The sequence below is a fragment of the Ambystoma mexicanum genome, chromosome 1q, assembly GCF_040938575.1.
Source record: "Ambystoma mexicanum isolate Mex_15411 chromosome 1q, UKY_AmexF1_1, whole genome shotgun sequence".
NCBI lineage: Eukaryota > Metazoa > Chordata > Amphibia > Caudata > Ambystomatidae > Ambystoma > Ambystoma mexicanum.
In genome coordinates this window covers 480441781-480462215 of record NC_090922.1, presented here as the reverse complement: position 1 = coordinate 480462215, position 20435 = coordinate 480441781, and positions in this window count along the sequence as shown.

The following is a 20435-nucleotide window of genomic DNA, read 5'->3' as shown; positions in this document are numbered from 1 at the left end:
CATTACCAGGGCAAAAGAAAGCAAGCATGACAGACGCCATCATAAAAATGAAGAGCGTAGCTGGATTTGAACATGGTGTATAATTGATACAGTTTCAATTGGTAGAAAAAGGGGAAGTATTGCTGCAATATATACCATGGTCACAAATGGAAAAGGATACTTTGAGATGTAAATTACCATCTCTGACATCGCGAGTGAATGAATGGATCTCTGAATTTGAGCGAATGACAGCAAGGATGACGTTAGCCGTGGGTAACATAAAATGTTTGCTTTCTACCATCTTTGAGGTGAGAGCTGGCGACATTTGGAAATGAGCGGGGTATCATAGGATGACAGCTGAGAACAAGACTCATGACGGTGCACTGTTTAACCATTGTAGGGCAGATGCATGGAGAGCACTCAGAGTGCAATATCCCGATACATCAGCCATGAGTGCAATCATGACACGCAAAAGTTGCTTACATTCAAGAGATTCAAGAGATTCAAGAGAGATGGTGTCTTGAGGTGGGAGCCTTGGGAGAAGACAATAGCTATTTTGTATCAGATATTGTGTCAAGGGTTACAGAAGCAACTGAAAAAATGTGTGGGAATGGAACCAGCAATTAACTATAGTTCACTATTGTCAAGTATGTAGAGGCAAGGGAGGGTTACAACACAATTGGCAAGATCCAAGAAGGGGGGGGTGGCATATCATCAAGTGCAGAGCCACCTGAATATTATGTCTAAGATCACACACAGTATCATACATACGCAACACAAATACAACCTGTACAACAGGCACAAATGTTTGTTTGTTTTGTTTGTTTATTTATTTGTTGTGCGCACCGGACCCTGAGGTAGCAGGGCGCATGAGAATAATTAGGTTTACAGCTTAGTAACAGAATTTACACATTTACAGAAGTTATACATTTACAGAACATGGCACCACAGGGTGAGACATTGGGCCTCATTCCGAGTATGGCGTTAAGGGATAGCGGCCACCGCTAACGAGAGCGGTGGCGGTAATCCCTTACCGCCATACTCCGAGTTCCCTTAGCGCCATGGTGCTTTTAACACCTGCTTTTAGCAGGCGTTAAATACCATGGCGCTAAGGGACCTTGATGTTAATTACGCCACCGTAATTTACGGTGGCGTAATTGACGCCTTCCCCACTCCCATTATGCCCTATGGGGCGAGAATGGGAATGGGGAAGGGTAAATGGGGATTGGGGAATTACCGCCCCGCCAACCTTGGAATGGGGCGGTAATTCCGCCAACCACCAAGGCGCTGCCGGTCCGGGTACGGCGTCAACCAAGGCGTTAATAGCGCCATTGGTTAGCGCCGTACTCGGAATGAGGCCCATTAACAAGTACAGACGATGTTTAGCCAAACAGTCATCATAGAGCTAACTTTACAGAGTAGCAGCAAGGAGCCAGTCAGACACCATCAGGTACCGACATGTGGTGGGTGCATGGGCAAGTGAATGTTACATAGTATTCTCAGTGAGCCATTTTATTGTGTTATGTCTGAATTTGTTGAACGTTTGGTCAGATCTAAGCACAGCAGCCACCAATACAAGCACAGCAAGCCCCCATGCAGACACAGCAAATGCAAATGCAACCACAAGCACCTGTAGAATGGAACACCATGGCAACGTGGAACACAAGTGCTGGATCATAGACGCTTACACCCAGAATAGGCAGTGTGACTGTGGTGGGAGGAAACCCTTTTACCGGGGAAGAGATGTACCTATACCCACAAAAGGACAGCCCACAGAGTGAATTGATGTGTTGATGTGTTTAATACCATCTGTTACACCAGACCCACAAGAGGAACCATGGGTTGGGGTCAACATAGGTGACAAGACAGGTTCCTTCCTTGTAGCTACAGGGGTAACTAGGCCCTGTGTTAGGGAGGGGAAATACCCATGAACATGCAGGGTTTTTCTGGGGCTAAGCATTTGGTTCCTTTTACTGACAACTTACCTACAACTATAGGAGTATATGTCCTTTCCATGCCACTATTGTACTCCTGCAAGACACCAGTTAATATCTTGGGGAGGGACTTGATGAGCAGACTCAACATTACCATATCCTTCACTGACCAGGGCATGGTGTGACCCACACCAGGGATTAACTATATAAATGCATGAGAATTAGTATTACCATTTTCCGACCAGAAAGCACAGTGGGGCATACCATTAGACTCAGAGGTATTCCTTTATGTTAACATGGCTTCAGGGGATAAAGGGCAAAACATTGTGACTACCCACAGACTTTTTGTTCAGACCAAAAGTACCTATGAACGATGAGGAAGAACAGGTGATTCCCATAGAACTAGAAGCTGTCATAGTGGGTGAAGAGAGAGTAATCATTCATGGGACTGATGACAAAGGAAAAGCATGAAAAGCAGTGATATTGCTTAACGAAGGACACAGACTGATTTGACAGATGAGGAACTGTTTAGAGATGATGAATTAGATGCTGAGTAGTGTATTTCATAAGCCTCACTTTTTGGGTGAAAATAGAGAGTACAAAAGTGCCACAGAGAATGGCATTGATAAAAAAGACACTATCATCTTTTTGAGAAGATTTGGCACAGGTACCAAGTATACTGTGGACCAACAGTCCATATGACGTTGGCCTATTGAAGGGAGTAGGTGCAGTTAACATCAAACTGAAGCTAGGAGAAATTTTGCCATGAGTGAGACAGTACCCAATGTCAAAAGAAGCAGGTGATGGTATATATGACACAATTTCCACTTTAGTGCAGCAGAGAATATTAGCACCATCAGAATCCCCATGTAACACAGTGGTTTACCCAGTGAAAAAAGCAACTGAGGGTCGTGGAGATTTTATCAGGACTTACACCACCTAAACAATATTCATGAAATGCTATTTCCATTGGTCCCAAATCCAGCCACAATGCTGTCTAGTATTCCATCTGAAGCACTGTATTTTGCAGTGATCGATTTAAAGACAAAATGCATTCTTCTCAATTTCCTTCATGAGGAATCACAGGACTTGACTTTGTTTTCGTATAGAAATCAAAAGAGGAAATACACTTGTTTATCCCAAGAGTACAGTGAGTCCCCTTCAATATTCAGTGAAGTCCTTAAAATGCACTTGGGTAATGTACACTTTGACAGTATAGTGATCCAGTACACAGATGACATTCTGGTGTGCAGCGAGGCAGAAGAACAGAGCAGAAAAGACTCAATACAGTTGATGACAGTGTTGGCAGAAAAGGGATACAAATTAGAAAAATTACAATATTGCCAGGAAGAGGTCCTGTGCATAGGACAGTTGATATCTCAAGAAGGAAGACAGGTGACCGTGAGAGAGGAGAAGCAATCATGAAAATACTTCAACCAAAGACAATGAGGGAGCTGCAACAATTTCTGGGATTTTGCATTTACTGCAGGGCATGGGTCTTGGATTACAGTACATATGTCAGGCCCCTCTTAAAAGCACTCAAGGAATCTCAAAAAGAATACATTGATATAGCCTGGACAGGTGAAATTACAGAACCATTCAATTAATTGAAAGGGGCAATATGCACAGCACCCATTTTCCCTGATTACAGTGCAGAATTGTTCCTATTCTCTCATTCGAATGGAATAGTAATAACAGCAGTCCTCACACAGAAGCCACCCTAGGACACAAACCACTAGGATATTACAGTGGGATTTTTGATCCAGTGATAATGATAAAAGGTCACTATCCCTGTGAACTAGCTTGTGCGGCAGCATCATTTGCAATTGAGAAATCTGTCAGCATCACGATGGGCTGTTCAGTAACATTATATTTGGAGCATGCCCTATTTGCCATTCTTTAGAACCCCAAAAGCACATTGACCATGTAGTGAACATCTGGGTACGAGGTGATCATCTTGAACTCAGCAATTAAAATTGTCATATGCAGAGTAGTGAATCCAGCAGCATTCATAGCAGAGTCAGTGGAGGAAGGTGATCATATGCATGACTGCACCAAGTATACTGAATATTATGAGTATATACCCCTTGTCAGAGAGAATGGCCTAGGAGGAGGGGAGGCCCTCTTCATTGGCGGTTCTTCGATGATCTACGAGAATTCAGGGGAAAAACAAACGGGGACCACAGTCATAACAGTAAAACAGAATGGCAAGTTTGAGACAGGGGGAAGTACAAATTGCCTTTACATTTTTCAGCACAAGCAGCAGAATTAGTAACACTTATTGTGGCACTTGAAATGCATGAGAATTAAGAAGTAACAGTGTATTCTGACTCTGCCAATGTGACATCAACAGTACATGCAAGACTTTCACGCTGGAAGAGGCGGGGCAGCCTACACGCAGATGGCAAATCATTGCAGCATTTTCCATTACTGGATAGGCTCTTAAATGCACTACAACTAACATCGGCCATCGCCATGGTGAAGTGTGCAGCCCATACTAAGGGCACAGATTCTATTTCCTGTGGTAACAAAGCCACCGACATAGAGGCCATAAAAGCAGCGTATTTTCCCAAAGTATTTGACTTTGACACAGCACCTAAACACATATGTGCTTGCAGCATGGTAATGAAAGAAGGTTTTAATACCTTACCCACTGCACTGAACCCAATCACTGAACTGCAAGGAAGCGCCCCACCAGAAAAGAAGGATTTAGGAGGTGCGGGGGTACTCATTATCATGGTGGGTGATATCAGTGTATCAGTACACTGTGGCAGCAGGACAGCACTGGCAAACCAGCTATGCCCCTTGGATTACTCAATGTAGCAGTAGACCAAATGCACTAGCCAGTGCACACAACACGAGGGAGTCTTGCAACCCTGATATCGGAAGAGTTGTTTGTGCCAAACCCGACAGAGCATGTTGTTGATTTTGTCACAAATTCTAATTTGCCAGATGTTTACCACAGGGCACATGCTGTGAACAGTGAGAGGGGCAACAGCTTGTCCTATTGGACCATTCCAACATTTGCATATTGACTATGTAGACATGTTCCAAATGTGCAACAGCTTCTGATGCATTCTAGTGGTCGTATGTCCTTTCTCTCGATGTATCAAGGCCTGTCTATGCACATATCCTGATGCCACATGTGCTGCAAAATTCCTCGTAGGTGAGGTCTTCCTGAGGTGGTGAGTATGCGAAGTCCTTCAGTCTGATAATGGACTGCATTTTGTAAGTTAGGTCTTTGAGCCGATCACAATCCTCTTGGGTATTAAGCATAAGTTCTCTTCTGCTTATCAACCGCAGGCAAACAGACTTTGTGAGTGTCTCAATGACCTTCTCAAAGAACGGATTGCTAAGTGACCTTGAAAAGGGGATGGCTCCATTGTCTACCCTTAGCCCTATTTGCACTACGCAATCAGTGTGGCTCAGACCATCACCTGACTCCTCACAAGCTGGTGATGGGACACCATAGGCATGTACCTCTGACTCCTACCGCTCGAGCACAAATTGATGCCCATATTGCTGCTGATGTGCTTGGTTCTAAAATGCATGAAAATGTGGCTGCTATAATGGTGAGTGTTGCTTTTATTTCTCAACAGCTTCGAGCCCAGCAGGGGAGGTCAAAGAATAAAGAGGGAGACAGCAGACAACTCAATCCACAGACCCCTGTCCTGTATCCAGGCAACATGGTCTGGATAAAAATGTTGTGAGCTGCTGGAACAATCTGTGCTTCGAGGGACTGTACCTCATTGAGGAGGTCTCGCCCACTGCAGTATGAGTCCAAGGAAGGTGTGCCTGGCTCCACCTCCACAATGTCAAACTATACAAAGGAGATCCCCCCTGCCACCTGTCCAGAAGCTGGAGGTGAAGAAGAAGAGGTGATGCAGATGCAGACATGATCAGCTACAAGGAACAGATAGGAACCAAGCAGACTGAGACAAACAATAAACTAACCTTTCTTAATAAACAAACAAAAAGAGCTGAGTTACCATTTCTCCTAAAATATTTTACCTGCTCAAAATAAAAAGAGAAGCACGTTCGGCAAGGAGAAAAATACAGACATTCAATGTTGCCCCTAAAGACGATAATATTTTTATTTTTCTCTTACATAGTAAACCGTTATTATGCTTTGAGAACGAGAAATGTAATGATTGCCACCCTTTTGGTGGAGCCAAACAATTAGTTTATTTTTTAAAGAGTTCTTCAAGTTCTAATTGTGCAGTTTTTCCTGTAGAAACCAGAGACTTGGAAACAACATGAAAGATCAAGCGAAAAGAAGAAGATGGGCCTGTTCCATTTTGTTAGATAGACTCTTTTGGCCCGCAGACAACCTAATGCATGTGCATATTTACAAAACCCTGATAGATTGGCAATTATGCGTGTAGCTACTTTCTTCACCTTTTGCAGTCTTTACTTTATTATTCTCTTAGGATTGAGTGAGCTGGTTCTGTAAAATGTATCCGAACGAGTGTACAGCAATGTAGCGCCCATCAGTTTAGCCAATGAATGTGCATCTCATGAATTTTCTGCTGCCACTAAGCAGATGAAAAGATTGAAAAGAAATGTGAGGTATGACTTCCTACACATAAATGCGTAAATCACTGATTCTGTCCAGGTGACTAATAATATGTGGTACCAGCACATGAGCTAGGTGGGGAGAGGGGCACGGGATGAGAGCTGCTACTTGTGCTCCCTCATTCCCTACACCATGAGCGCTTACAGGACATTCATGCACATTGCCTAACACATTTAGCACTCTATATGACTAGATGGAAATTTGAAGGAAGATGGGCCACTTTACGATGGATGTAAAAAAACACGTTCCTTTAGCAAGATAACTATATAAAAACAAAGACTATGAAGCACGACCCAAGGATGAAAAATAATATGATACAATATATATTGCACTGTCCAAATAAAGGAGGTACTACAACAGTAGTTCAAAAATGGTTACAATGCCCAAATGCCGTGGGGAAAGAGACAACTGGGATGCCAGGATGCTGGGAGAGCCCCCAGTTATTAATATATGGACAGTTATTTACTTCAGCAGGATGGGTCGGAGGAATGATGGGGTGCAAAACACAAACACTCCTGTCAGTATCAGTGGAGGTGGTACAGACTGCAAATGATATATGTCTCAAGGAACGGACTAAATATTCCAAATTGCTCACATGGGTAGAGGATGTTCTGTTTCAGGAATAGTGGCCCACTGAAAGTAGGAGAAAACAAGGGTGCACACTCCTCTTTCATGTGCCTGGTATGAAAATAGGCACTGCTATATTGATGGATGACTATTGGGCTTGTGGATGTAGAGCATATATGAAGCTGCCCCCAAATTGGGGAGGGTTATGTCCCTATCGTGCCGATAAGCATTCCCACTCTGAAAGTGCCCCAAAGTGATATACACATTACAGATTTCTATAAAATGGATTCACATTGAGAAAGAAAGGTCCCTCACCCTCGAACGAACAAAAAGGAGTAACATTTTCTCAGATAAAATGGAAAAAGGCATATGACCACGTACCAGACAAGCATAGATTGTTCGGTAGAACAGAAACGTTCTTTGCATCCCTACTTACTGCTGGCCAAGATGAATGACAAGTGGTAGCAAATAACCTGTTGGGAGCTGTTACAAACAATTAACACAACAGTGAAAGGTTTTCATGCCATAAAGGAAGAGTTGAGAGCAATAAGGCCCATGACCCTTCAAAATAGGTATGTCCTTAATTAAGGGGGTAATTCATAGAATTTAGCGCACAAGTGGTGCACGCGGCTGGCGCACAGTGTGCGTGTGCGAATCCCTGCGCCAGACGCGTGTACTAAAATCCATTTCCACGCACAGTGTATTCATGGATTCCAGCTACCAAAACCAGCCGTGGCGCACAGTGGTGCAGCGACCCTGCAGCAGCGCCAGTTACGCCCCCAAGAACGCCTCTCGCGCAGGGAAAAGCCATCAAAATCCCCAATCCAGCGCAAAGGGCTGCGCTAACCCTGTACCAGCACGGCAAGCGGGCTACGTGTATCACTGGGGTGCGCGGGAAGTACCACACGTCATTTCAGCTGGGTACGTGTATTTCAGGGGTGCGCTGGAAGTTCCACACGCAATTCGATCAGGGTACGTGTACATCAGGGGTGCGCGGGAAGTTTCACACGTGAATTCAGCAGGGTACGTGTATATCAGGGGTGCGTGGGAAGTTCCACACGCGATTGTCCTGGCTATGTGTATTTTGGGGTGCGCGGGAAGTTTCACACGCGATATCAGCAGGGTATGTGTATTCCAGGGGTGCGCTGGAAGTTCCACATGCGATATCAGCAGGGTACGTGTATATCAGGGGTGCGTGGGAAGTTCCACACGTGAATGTCTTGGCTACGTGTATTTCGGGGTGCGCGGGAAGTTTCACACGCGACATCAGCAGGGTACGTGTATTCCAGGGGTGCACGGGAAGTATCACACACTATTCCATCAGGGTACGTGTATTCCAGGGGTGCGCGGGAAGTATCACACGCAAAAACAGCAGGGTACGTGTATTCCAGGGGTGCACGGGAAGTATCACACGCAAAATCAGCAGGGTACGTGTATTTCAGGGGTGCGCGGGAAGTATCACACGTGATTTCATCAGGGTACGTGTATTACAGGGGTGCGCGGGGAGCACCACACGTGAACTGCACGTGTGGGTCCTCACAGGTGTTCCCTTTACACCCTCCACGGCCCCTGCAGGTGGCCCACACCACAGGGGCCTACCCTGCACATGTCGTGCAGGCACCCCATCCACCATGGCCATGCCCTCCAGCCAACCCACATGTCACCTTGCACTACTGCAACCCATCACCCCCACCCACCAGCAGTGCAGGGGCAGCCTTCACCAGGCCCGCACCCATGTCTACCACCACCCCCACCCCCCAGCAGTGCAGGGGCACCCTCCACCAGGCCCCCACCCATGTCTCCCATCACCCCCACCCCCCAGCAGTGCAGGGGCAGCCTCCACCAGGCCCCCACTCATGTCTCCCATCACCCCCACCCCCCAGCAGTGCAGGGGCAGCCTCCACCAGGCCCCCACCCATGTCTACCACCACCCCCACCCCCCAGCAGTGCAGGGGCAGCCTCCACCAGACCCCCACTCATGTCTCCCATCACCCCCGCCCCCAGCCACCAGGGGCAGCCTCCACCAGGCCCCCACTCATGTCCCCTATCACCCCCACCCCCCAGCAGTACAGGGGCAGCCTCCACCAGGCCCCCACCCATGTCTACCACCACCCTCACCCCCCAGCACTGTGGGGACCTGCCATCAGGCCCCCACTCATGTCCAACTCATGTTCCCCTGCACCCCCACACCCCAGCACTGTGGGGCACCTGCCAGCAGGCCCCCACTCATGTCCAACTAATGTTCCCCTGCACCCCCACCCCCCAGCACTGTGGTGCACCCTCCACCAGGCTCCCACCCATGTCTCCCATCACCCCCACCCCCCAGCAGTGCAGGGGCAGCCTCCACCAGGCCCCCACCCATGTCTACCACCACCCCCACCCCCCAGCAGTGCGAGGGCAGCCTCCACCAGGCCCCCACTCATGTCTCCCATCACCCCCACCCCCCAGCAGTACAGGGGCAGCCTCCACCAGGCCCCCACCCATGTCTCCCATCACCCCCACCCCCCAGCAGTGCAGGGCAGCCTCCACCAGGCCCCCACTCATGTCTCCATCACCCCCACCCCCACCCCCCAGCAGTGCAGGGGCAGCCTCCACCAGGCCCCCACTCATGTCTCCCATCACCCCACCCCCCAGCCACCAGGGGCAGCCTCCACCAGGCCCCCACTCATGTCCCCTATCACCCCCACCCCCCAGCAGTGCAGGGGCAGCCTCCACCAGGCCCCCACCCATGTCTACCACCAGGCCCCCACCCATGTCTCCCATCACCCCCACCCCCAGCAGTGTAGGGGGAGCCTCCACCAGGCCCCCACCCATGTCTACCACCACCCCCACCCCCCAGCAATGTAGGGGCAGCCTCCATAAGGCCCCCACCCATGTCTACCATCACCCCCACCGCCTGGCAGTGCAGGGGCAGCCTCCACCAGGCCCCCACCCATGTCTACCACCACCCCCCAGCACTGTGGGGCGCCTGCCAGCAGGCCCCCACTCATGTCCAACTCATGTTCCCCTGCACCCCCACCCCCCAGCACTGTGGTGCACCCTCCACCAGGCTCCCACCCATGTCTCCCATCACCCCCACCCCCCAGCAGTGCAGGGGCAGCCTCCACCAGGCCCCCACCCATGTCTACCACCACCCCACCCCCCAGCAGTACAGGGGCAGCCTCCACCAGGCCCCCACTCATGTCTCCCATCACCCCCACCCCCCAGCAGTGCAGAGGCAGCCTCCACCAGGCCCCCACCCATGTCTACCCCCAACCCCCAGCAGTGCAGGGGCAGCCTCCACCAGACCCCCACTCATGTCTCCCATCACCCCCGCCCCCCAGCCACCAGGGACAGCCTCCACCAGGCCCCCACTCATGTCCCTTATCACCCCCACCCCCCAGCATTGCAGGGGCAGCCTCCACCAGGCCCCCACTCATGTCTACCACCCCCCAACCCCCCAGCACTGTGGGGCACCTGCCATCAGGCCCCCACTCATGTCCAACTCATGTTCCCCTGCACCCCCACACCCCAGCACTGTGGGGCACCTGCCAGCAGGCCCCCACTCATGTCCAACTCATGTTCCCCTGCACCCCCACCCCCCCAGCACTGCGGTGCACCCTCCACCAGGCTCCCACCCATGTCTCCCATCACCCCCACCCCCCAGCAGTGCAGGGGCAGCCTCCACCAGGCCCCCACCCATGTCTACCACCACCCCCACCCCCCAGCAGTGCAGGGGCAGCCTCCACAAGGCCCCCACTCATGTCTCCCATCACCCCCATCCCCCAGCAGTGCAGGGGCAGCCTCCACCAGGCCCCCACCCATGTCTCCCATCACCCCCACCCCCCAGCAGTGCAGGGCAGCCTCCACCAGGCCCCCACTCATGTCTCCATCACCCCCACCCTCCAGCAGTGCAGGGGCAGCCTCCACCAGGCCCCCACTCATGTCTCCCATCACCCCCACCCCCCAGCCACCAGGGGCAGCCTCCACCAGGCCCAGCCTCCACCAGGCCCCCACTCATGTCCCCTATCACCCCCACCCCCCAGCAGTGCAGGGGCAGCCTCCACCAGGCCCCCACCCATGTCTACCACCACCCCCACCCCCCAGCAGTGCAGGGGCACCCTCCACCAGGCCCCCACTCATGTCCCCTATCACCCCCACCCCCCAGCAGTGCAGGGGCAGCCTCCACCAGGCCCCCACCCATGTCTACCACCACCCCCACCCCCCAGCAGTGCAGGGGCACCCTCCACCAGGCCCCCCACCCATGTCTCCCATCACCCCCACCCCCCAGCAGTGCAGGGGCAGCCTCCACAAGGCCCCCACCCCCCAGCAGTGCAGGGGCAGCCTCCACCAGGCCCCCACCCATGTCTACCACCACCCCCACCCCCCAGCAGTGCAGGGGCAGCCTCCACCAGGCCCCCACCCATGTCTACCACCACCCCCACCCCCAGCACTGTGGGGCACCTGCCAGCAGGCCCCCACTCATGTCCAACTCATGTTCCCCTGCACCCCCACCCCCAGCACTGTGGTGCACCCTCCACCAGGCTCCCACCCATGTCTCCCATCACCCCCACCCCCCAGCAGTGCAGGGGCAGCCTCCACCAGGCCCCCACCCATGTCTACCACCACCCCACCCCCCAGCAGTGCAGGGGCAGCCTCCACCAGGCCCCCACTCATGTCTCCCATCAGCCCCACCCCCCAGCAGTGCAGGGGCAGCCTCCACCAGGCCCCCACCCATGTCTCCCATCACCCCCACCCCCCAGCAGTGCAGGGGCAGCCTTGACCAGGCCCCCACTCATGTCTCCTATCACCCCCACCCCCCAGCCACCAGGGGCAGCCTCCACCAGGCCGCCACTCATGTCCCCTATCACCCCCACCCTCCAGCAGTGCAGGGGCAGCCTCCACCAGGCCCCCACCCATGTCTACCACCACCCCCACCCCCCAGCAGTGCAGGGGCACCCTCCACCAGGCCCCCACCCATGTCTCCCATCACCGCCACCCCCCAGCAGTGCAGGGGCAGCCTCCACCAGGCCCCCACCCATGTCTACCACCACCCCCACCCCCAGCAGTGCAGGGGCAGCCTCCACCAGGCCCCCACCCATGTCCACCACCACCCCCACCCCCCAGCAGTGCAGGGGCAGCCTCCACCAGGCCCCCACCCATGTCTACCACCACCCCCACCCCCCAGCACTGTGGGGCACCTGCCAGCAGGCCCCCACTCATGTCCAACTCATGTTCCCCTGCACCCCCATCCCCCATCACTGTGGGGCACCTGCCAGCAGGCCCCCACTCATGTCCAACTCATGTTCCCCTGCACCCCCACCCCCCATCACTGTGGGGCACCTGCCAGCAGGCCCCAACTCATGTCCAACTCATGTTCCCCTGCACCCCCACCCCCCAGCACTGTGGTGCACCGTCCACCAGGCCCCCACCCATGTCTACCACCACCCTCACCCCCCAGCACTGTGGGGCACCTGCCAGCAGGCCCACACTCATGTCCAACTCATGTTCCCCTGCACCCCCACCCCCCAGCACTGTGGTGCACCCTCCACCAGGCCCCCACCCATGTCTCCCATCACCCCCACCCCCCAGCAGTGCAGGGGCAGCCTCCACCAGGCCCCCACCCATGTCTACCACCACCCCCACCCCCCAGCACTGTGGGGCACCTGCCAGCAGGCCCCCACTCATGTCCAAGTCATGTTTCCCTGCACCTCCACCCCCCAGCACTGTGGTGCACCCTCCACCAGGCCCCCACCCATGTCTCCCATCACCCCCACCCCCCAGCAGTGCAGGGGCAGCCTTCACCAGGCCCCCACTCATGTCTCCCATCAACCCACCCCCCAGCCACCAGGGGCAGCCTCCACCAGGCCCCCACCCATGTCTCCCATCACCCCCACCCCCCAGCAGTGCAGGGGCACCCTCCACCAGGCCCCCACCCATGTCTCCCATCACCCCCACCCCCCAGCAGTGCAGGGGCAGCCTCCACCAGGCCCCCACCCATGTCTACCACCACCCCCACCCCCCAGGCAGTGCAGGGGCAGCCTCCACCAGGCCCCCACTCATGTCTCCCATCACCCCCACCCCCCAGCAGTGCAGGGGCAGCCTCCACCAGGCCCCCACCCATGTCTACCACCACCCCACCCCCCAGCAGTGCAGGGGCAGCATCCACCAGGCCCCCAACCATGTCTACCACCACCCCCACCCCCCAGCAGTGCAGGGGCAGCCTCCACCAGGCCCCCACCCATGTCTACCACCACCCCCACCCCCACCCCCAGCACTGTGGGGCACCTGCCAGCAGGCCCCCACTCATGTCCAACTCATGTTCCCCTGCACCCCCACCCCCCAGCACTGTGGGACACCTGCCAGCAGGCCCCAACACATGTCCAACTCATGTTCCCCTGCACCCCCACCCCCCAGCACTGTGGTGCACCCTCCACCAGGCCCCCACCCATGTCTACCACTACCCCCACCCCCAGCACTGTGGGGCACCTGCCAGCAGGCCCCCACTCATGTTCCCCTGCACCCCCACCCCCCAGCACTGTGGTGCACCCTCCACCAGGCCCCCACCCCCCAGCCACCAGGGGCAGCCTCCACCAGGCCCCCACTCATGTCCCCTATCACCCCCACCCCCCAGCAGTGCAGGGGCAGCCTCCACCAGGCCCCCACCCATGTCTACCACCACCCCCACCCCCCAGCAGTGCAGGGGCACCCTCCACCAGGCCCCCACCCATGTCTCCCATCACCGCCACCCCCCAGCAGTGCAGGGGCAGCCTCCACCAGGCCCCCACCCATGTCTACCACCACCCCCACCCCCAGCAGTGCAGGGGCAGCCTCCACCAGGCCCCCACCCATGTCCACCACAACCCCCACCCCCCAGCAGTGCAGGGGCAGCCTCCACCAGGCCCCCACCCATGTCTACCACCACCCCCACCCCCCAGCACTGTGGGGCACCTGCCAGCAGGCCCCCACTCATGTCCAACTCATGTTCCCCTGCACACCCATCCCCCATCACTGTGGGGCACCTGCCAGCAGGCCCCCACTCATGTCCAACTCATGTTCCCCTGCACCCCCACCCCCCATCACTGTGGGGCACCTGCCAGCAGGCCCCAACTCATGTCCAACTCATGTTCCCCTGCACCCCCACCCCCCAGCACTGTGGTGCACCGTCCACCAGGCCCCCACCCATGTCTACCACCACCCTCACCCCCCAGCACTGTGGGGCACCTGCCAGCAGGCCCACACTCATGTCCAACTCATGTTCCCCTGCACCCCCACCCCCCAGCACTGTGGTGCACCCTCCACCAGGCCCCCACCCATGTCTCCCATCACCCCCACCCCCCAGCAGTGCAGGGGCAGCCTCCACCAGGCCCCCACCCATGTCTACCACCACCCCCACCCCCCAGCACTGTGGGGCACTTGCCAGCAGGCCCCCACTCATGTCCAAGTCATGTTTCCCTGCACCTCCACCCCCCAGCACTGTGGTGCACCCTCCACCAGGCCCCCACCCATGTCTCCCATCACCCCCACCCCCCAGCAGTGCAGGGGCAGCCTTCACCAGGCCCCCACTCATGTCTCCCATCAACCCCACCCCCCAGCCACCAGGGGCAGCCTCCACCAGGCCCCCACCCATGTCTCCCATCACCCCCACCCCCCAGCAGTGCAGGGGCACCCTCCACCAGGCCCCCACCCATGTCTCCCATCACCCCCACCCCCCAGCAGTGCAGAGGCAGCCTCCACCAGGCCCCCACCCATGTCTACCACCACCCCCACCCCCCAGGCAGTGCAGGGGCAGCCTCCACCAGGCCCCCACTCATGTCTCCCATCACCCCCACCCCCCAGCAGTGCAGGGGCAGCCTCCACCAGGCCCCACCCATGTCTACCACCACCCCACCCCCAGCAGTGCAGGGGCAGCATCCACCAGGCCCCCACCCATGTCTACCACCACCCCCACCCCCCAGCAGTGCAGGGGCAGCCTCCACCAGGCCCCCACCCATGTCTACCACCACCCCCACCCCCACCCCCAGCACTGTGGGGCACCTGCCAGCAGGCCCCCACTCATGTCCAACTCATGTTCCCCTGCACCCCCACCCCCCAGCACTGTGGGACACCTGCCAGCAGGCCCCAACACATGTCCAACTCATGTTCCCCTGCACCCCCACCCCCCAGCACTGTGGTGCACCCTCCACCAGGCCCCCACCCATGTCTACCACTACCCCCACCCCCAGCACTGTGGGGCACCTGCCAGCAGGCCCCCACTCATGTCCAACTCATGTTCCCCTGCACCCCCACCCCCCAGCACTGTGGTGCACCCTCCACCAGGCCCCCACCCCCCAGCCACCAGGGGCAGCCTCCACCAGGCCCCCACTCATGTCCCCTATCACCCCCACCCCCCAGCAGTGCAGGGGTAGCCTCCACCAGGCCCCACCCATGTCTACCACCACCCCCACCCCCCAGCACTGTGGGGCACCTGCCAGCAGGCCCCCACTCATGTCCAACTCATGTTCCCCTGCACCCCCACCCCCCAGCACTGTGGTGCACCCTCCACCAGACCCCAACTCATGTTCCCCAGCCAACATGTCATCACAATCTAGATCCCTGGTCCCTATGGTCGTCCTCCAAATGCAAAACACCCACCCGAGTATTGCATCCACCCACTTAGAAATGGCAATAACATGATAGAACACCAATTGCAAGTTTGGAAACGAACACATGTCCCTCACATACACCCAATGGGTGTCAGTGAATCTCAAAACCCATATCACGATATGCATGAAACCAATGAGATGATACTACACATTGAAGTTTCATCAAAAAATATGTATTAAAGGAAACATAAATTGAATCAAAAATAAACAAACAGAAATGGGAATGTAAAAAAATGAAAAGAAGCATGTCCGTGAAAAAAAGCAAAACCAAAAATCATAATCCAAAGGAATGGTGTTCAAAGTCACAGTCCACAAAAAAAAATCCAATGGAAAATTATAATTGAAAGCCATTGCTCCATGGGTAAATTGTAAAATAAAAAGAAAATCCAACAGTGAACTATGTACAGATGAACAAGCCAGGGTCCATTATCCCAACAAAAGAAATGAAACCTATCTAACAACACTAACTAATAAAAAAAAAACTATATACAAAAATGTGGCCCATTGTCCAAAAGGTCCCAAAAAAATTCAAAAACAAAGGAAATCTAACACTAACTACAGAACTATGTACAAGGGCAGCGGGCTAGTCCGACGGCTCACGTTTGGATGTCCCGGGCCAGGGCATCATCGAACTCCTGCTCAATGTCCCGGAGGCGGTCCTCCTCCATGGCCCAGAGGGTCCGCAGGGCCGTCGACGTGTCCACCTCCAACCCCCTGCGGATTGCCTCGAGGCACTCGGCCCGCCTCAGGGCCCTCCGCATGGAGTTCTCCGCCCTGACCATCGTGAGCCGTGCCTCTTCCGCCCGCTCTGCATCTATGGCGTGGCCCAACCGCTGCCACATGGAAGACACTCTCTGTCCTGGGTCCTCCTGCCCTCCGGCCGATGCCTGCCCCTCCGATGTCGAAGGCCCCGAGCCTTCATGGCTCCCACCACGTTGCTGCTGTGCCTCTGCCCGTGCACTGCCTCCTGCTGCCTGCACATCCTCCGCTGGCTGGGGTGCAGTCGTTGATGTGGCCACCCCTGCTGGACGTCCGACTCCCGACTGTGGCAGGGATGCCTCCTCCACCAGCCTGGCTGCACCGTCAGAGGCAGCTCCACAGGGCACCCAGGTGACTGATGGGTGGGAAGATGGCACGGAGGACGACTGGTGCATAGGGGGTTCAGTTGAGGAGGGAGTCGCAGCAAGCCCCATCAAACGGAGGAATCCGGCCAGGGTGACCTGTCCCAGTAGGCCGACGCGGTCAACGAGCCATTCGAGATGACGTGCAGTCTCCTCATGAAAAGACTGCAGGTCACCTCGCATGGCCCGTTGACGCAACGCTACACCAGTCAGGACAGGCTCAACCCGGACCCGGATAGCCACGTCCACAGGCAGAGGAAGGCCAGTTGTCGTGAGCTCATCCCCTGCCTGAAAACGGGTCTGGACGTAGGCATCCCTGCTGGTGCAAGATGATGCAGGGACAGGATCAGGGACAGGATTGCACACAGGCACCTCCGCGGCGGCCTGTGCTGCCTCCTGTCCCTGGTCCTGCACTGCACCACTAACACCAGTGGAATCCCCACCTCCAGACCCCGTCTCTGTTGCTTGCACGGCCTCCTCCTCCACCAAACCCTTCACCAACCTGGATGACTCCGTGCCATCTTCCCCCGTTGGGCCCTGTGGGGTCCCAGCTGCCCCTTCTGCTGCCGAGGAGTCCAACTCCAACCTCCGCCTCTTGGACCTCCCCCCGGCAGCTGCGGCCTGGGACGCGGCACCGGACTCCTCACTCCCCGAAGAGATCACAACATGGGAGGGGAGCTGGGCCTTGCGTCTCCGGCTGGCGGTGGGCTCCCCGCCGCTGTGCTCCACAGCACCTTCTCCACTCTCTTCATCAGTTGACGCTGCAGACAGGGAGAAATAAAACACAGGCATCAGGGCACTGTACAATGGACACATACACACATGACAGTTGTACATGAGTGGCATTGGCAAACCTCAGACATGCCATCACAATCCCCAACACACATGTCATTTCAACTCGCACACATGAGCCATACCACAGCCATATCGCAACTGCTAGCACCATCCATACACATACAACAGCATGAGCAGGCAAAGCTGAGCCAGACATCACATGTAACACAGGAAGTGCACTACACATGTACACACACCACCACACTTGCATGCATGTGTACACCTCTGCCAAGTGTCGCAGTGTTCAGATGGGCATCCATGTCACATCTGCCAATCAGGCTTCCACATCTCGCTGTCACATGCATCCATGTTGCATCACTGTTGCACCCTTGTCAAATACACACAAATGCACATGTACCCAGTGCTGATACATGCAGCTGAAAACAACATACATGCGTGACATCACAAACATGCCTACTTACATACACATTCATCCAAACATGTGTGCCCACACAACGGCATTTGGCATGCAAGCCTACACACACAAGCACCATCCATGTCTCACACATTACAGCCCTCGCATATGTTAGCCTCACGGCCCTGTACACCCACACCCATACTCGACCCCATACAAACAGATGTGAAACCTGCACACTACTGAAACATCACCACACGCACAGCTCACAATCATGATGCATGTACACTTACCACTCGACTCCAGACGGACCTGCCTCTCAAGGACCTGGACGTGGAGCGCTGGGGATATGCGTTCCAGGACCCTCATCTGATCTTCCAACAAGTGGCCCCGGCGCCCCTTAGCATCCGCTGCCTTCAAGAGGCGCCGGGCCTTGTTCAGGGTCCTGGACCTGAAGTCCTCCCAGCGCTTCTTGACATGTTGTAAGTGGCGGACTGCCACCCCCTCCGCGTTGATGGCAGTCACGATGTCAGTCCAGATCCGAGTCCATTCTTCCTTGTTGGCGCGGGAACTTCCAAAGAGGGCATCATACTGCCCCAGGACCTGCTCCACCAGGACACCAACTTCCCTGGCACTGAAGCTGGTGCCCCTCTGCCTCTCTGGCCGGGGGTTGTCAGTGGTGCCAGATGTTGCAGTGCCCGACATGACAACCCCAGAGGCAGGAGTGGGTGGGCAACTGGGTCCTGGGGCTGGGCTGTGGAGCGATGGAATCCCAGTCGGGAGTCTTCGGTTCCAGCAGGGGTGGTCACAGCAACAGCACCCCTGGCTGATGTGCAGGCAGCAAATGGCAGAGCACGTGGGCAGCAGGCAGCAGCAGATGGCAGGTGGGAGCGTGCTCGGGGCTCTGGGGGGCAGTAATTCGGCCTTCTGGGCAGAAGCGTGGTCTTCCGTGTGCTTACGCGTGACCAGCTTGATACGGAGTGATTTGGCAAGTGAAAATTCTGCACGTCAGCGTGTAATTCGAGGAAAGGCCCTTAGCGCGTAAGCGCGTCTGCATGCATACGCAATTTCATTGGACAGAAGGCCCCTCAAGCGCAAGCGCCCCTGTGACGTGACGCGCACAGGCGTGCATGGGCATTTCAGCGCGCGTGAAAAACTGCACATCCGCGTGTAATCCGAGGAAAGGGCCTAGGCGCGTAAGTGACGTGACGCACGCGGGCATTTCCCTCAGCACGGGTTAAAGGTGAGCGGGCCCAGCAGTTCGCTGTACGTGCCTTTCGTGGAGACCGACGTGTGTTGCTGCTTCCTGTTGTTTCGCGCGCCATCACAACTTCACAGCTATCAAGGACGTATCTCTTCTTTTGGCGGGGGTATTGGCTGCCATGTTTTTCTGCATCGCGCTAGTCAGACGGTGAGTCGCACACGCTCTTTTTCCCACTGCGGGTGCCCCTGTGTATCGCACCCATTTTCGATGTCATAGTAGACTGCGTGTCCCACGCGTATCTGTTATTCGTGTTACTGGGTGCCACCGCGTACTGCCGGAGGTTGAATCCACGCACGTAGGCTGCAGGGTTGCGTGCACGGTTTTACTGCAGTTTTGGGGTGCCTGAGCATTGCGTGACCCGTCACTACATCACCGGGGTCACATACAGCCTTGCAGGTGCAGGGGGGCTGTTAACATCTTGCTTCCCACCCCCTTCACCCCAATTGCCCAGGTCAATTGTGGTGTACACCTCCCATTGGCACCACTCCATCTGTGCCGGCACTACTACATCTGTGCCATGGTTGGGAGGCCACCAAAGGTGAGGGGTGCCTCAGCTGGGCATCCTCCTCATGGCAGGTGTGGTCGGGGACGTGGCCGTGGTGACCAGGGAGTAGGGGGACTCCAGGGTGTCCAGGGCAGCCACAGAGGGGGAAGAGGCAGGGGTGCGCCACTTGAGCACAATGTTGTGCCATGTGTCGGTGCAGTCATGCCACCACCCCCCCTGTGGTTCCGGGGGATGCAGCTTCTGCATCTGGCACTGGCGCCCGTGTGACCCGGCAGTCCGTTCCATTGACTGCCACGGGCCCAAGGGTAGTGGTAGCTGCAGGTGCAGCTGTGGACACCGCCACCCAGGCTCAGGGTCTGCCAGCGCAGGCTGCGTTGGCACTTGAGGAGCCCTTGGTAGATCTCCAACAGGCCAGGAGGGAAACCATAGGGGCAGGCCGTGCTGCTCAGACCAAGACATGTGTCCCTGGGGCAGTCATGTCATCTGCTGCCCCGAACAGCCGGGTGTTGGCAAGTGCAGGGGCAGATGCACCCAACAACACCCCGGTTGTGAGTCTGCCAACCAGGACCGTTGCGGTCAATGACCCTGCCACAGCTGATGTTGCTGCGCAGGGTTCATTAGTGGGCACCGAGCTGCCACTGACACAAGTCAGGCCTTTGGTCGTCCCTCCACCTGC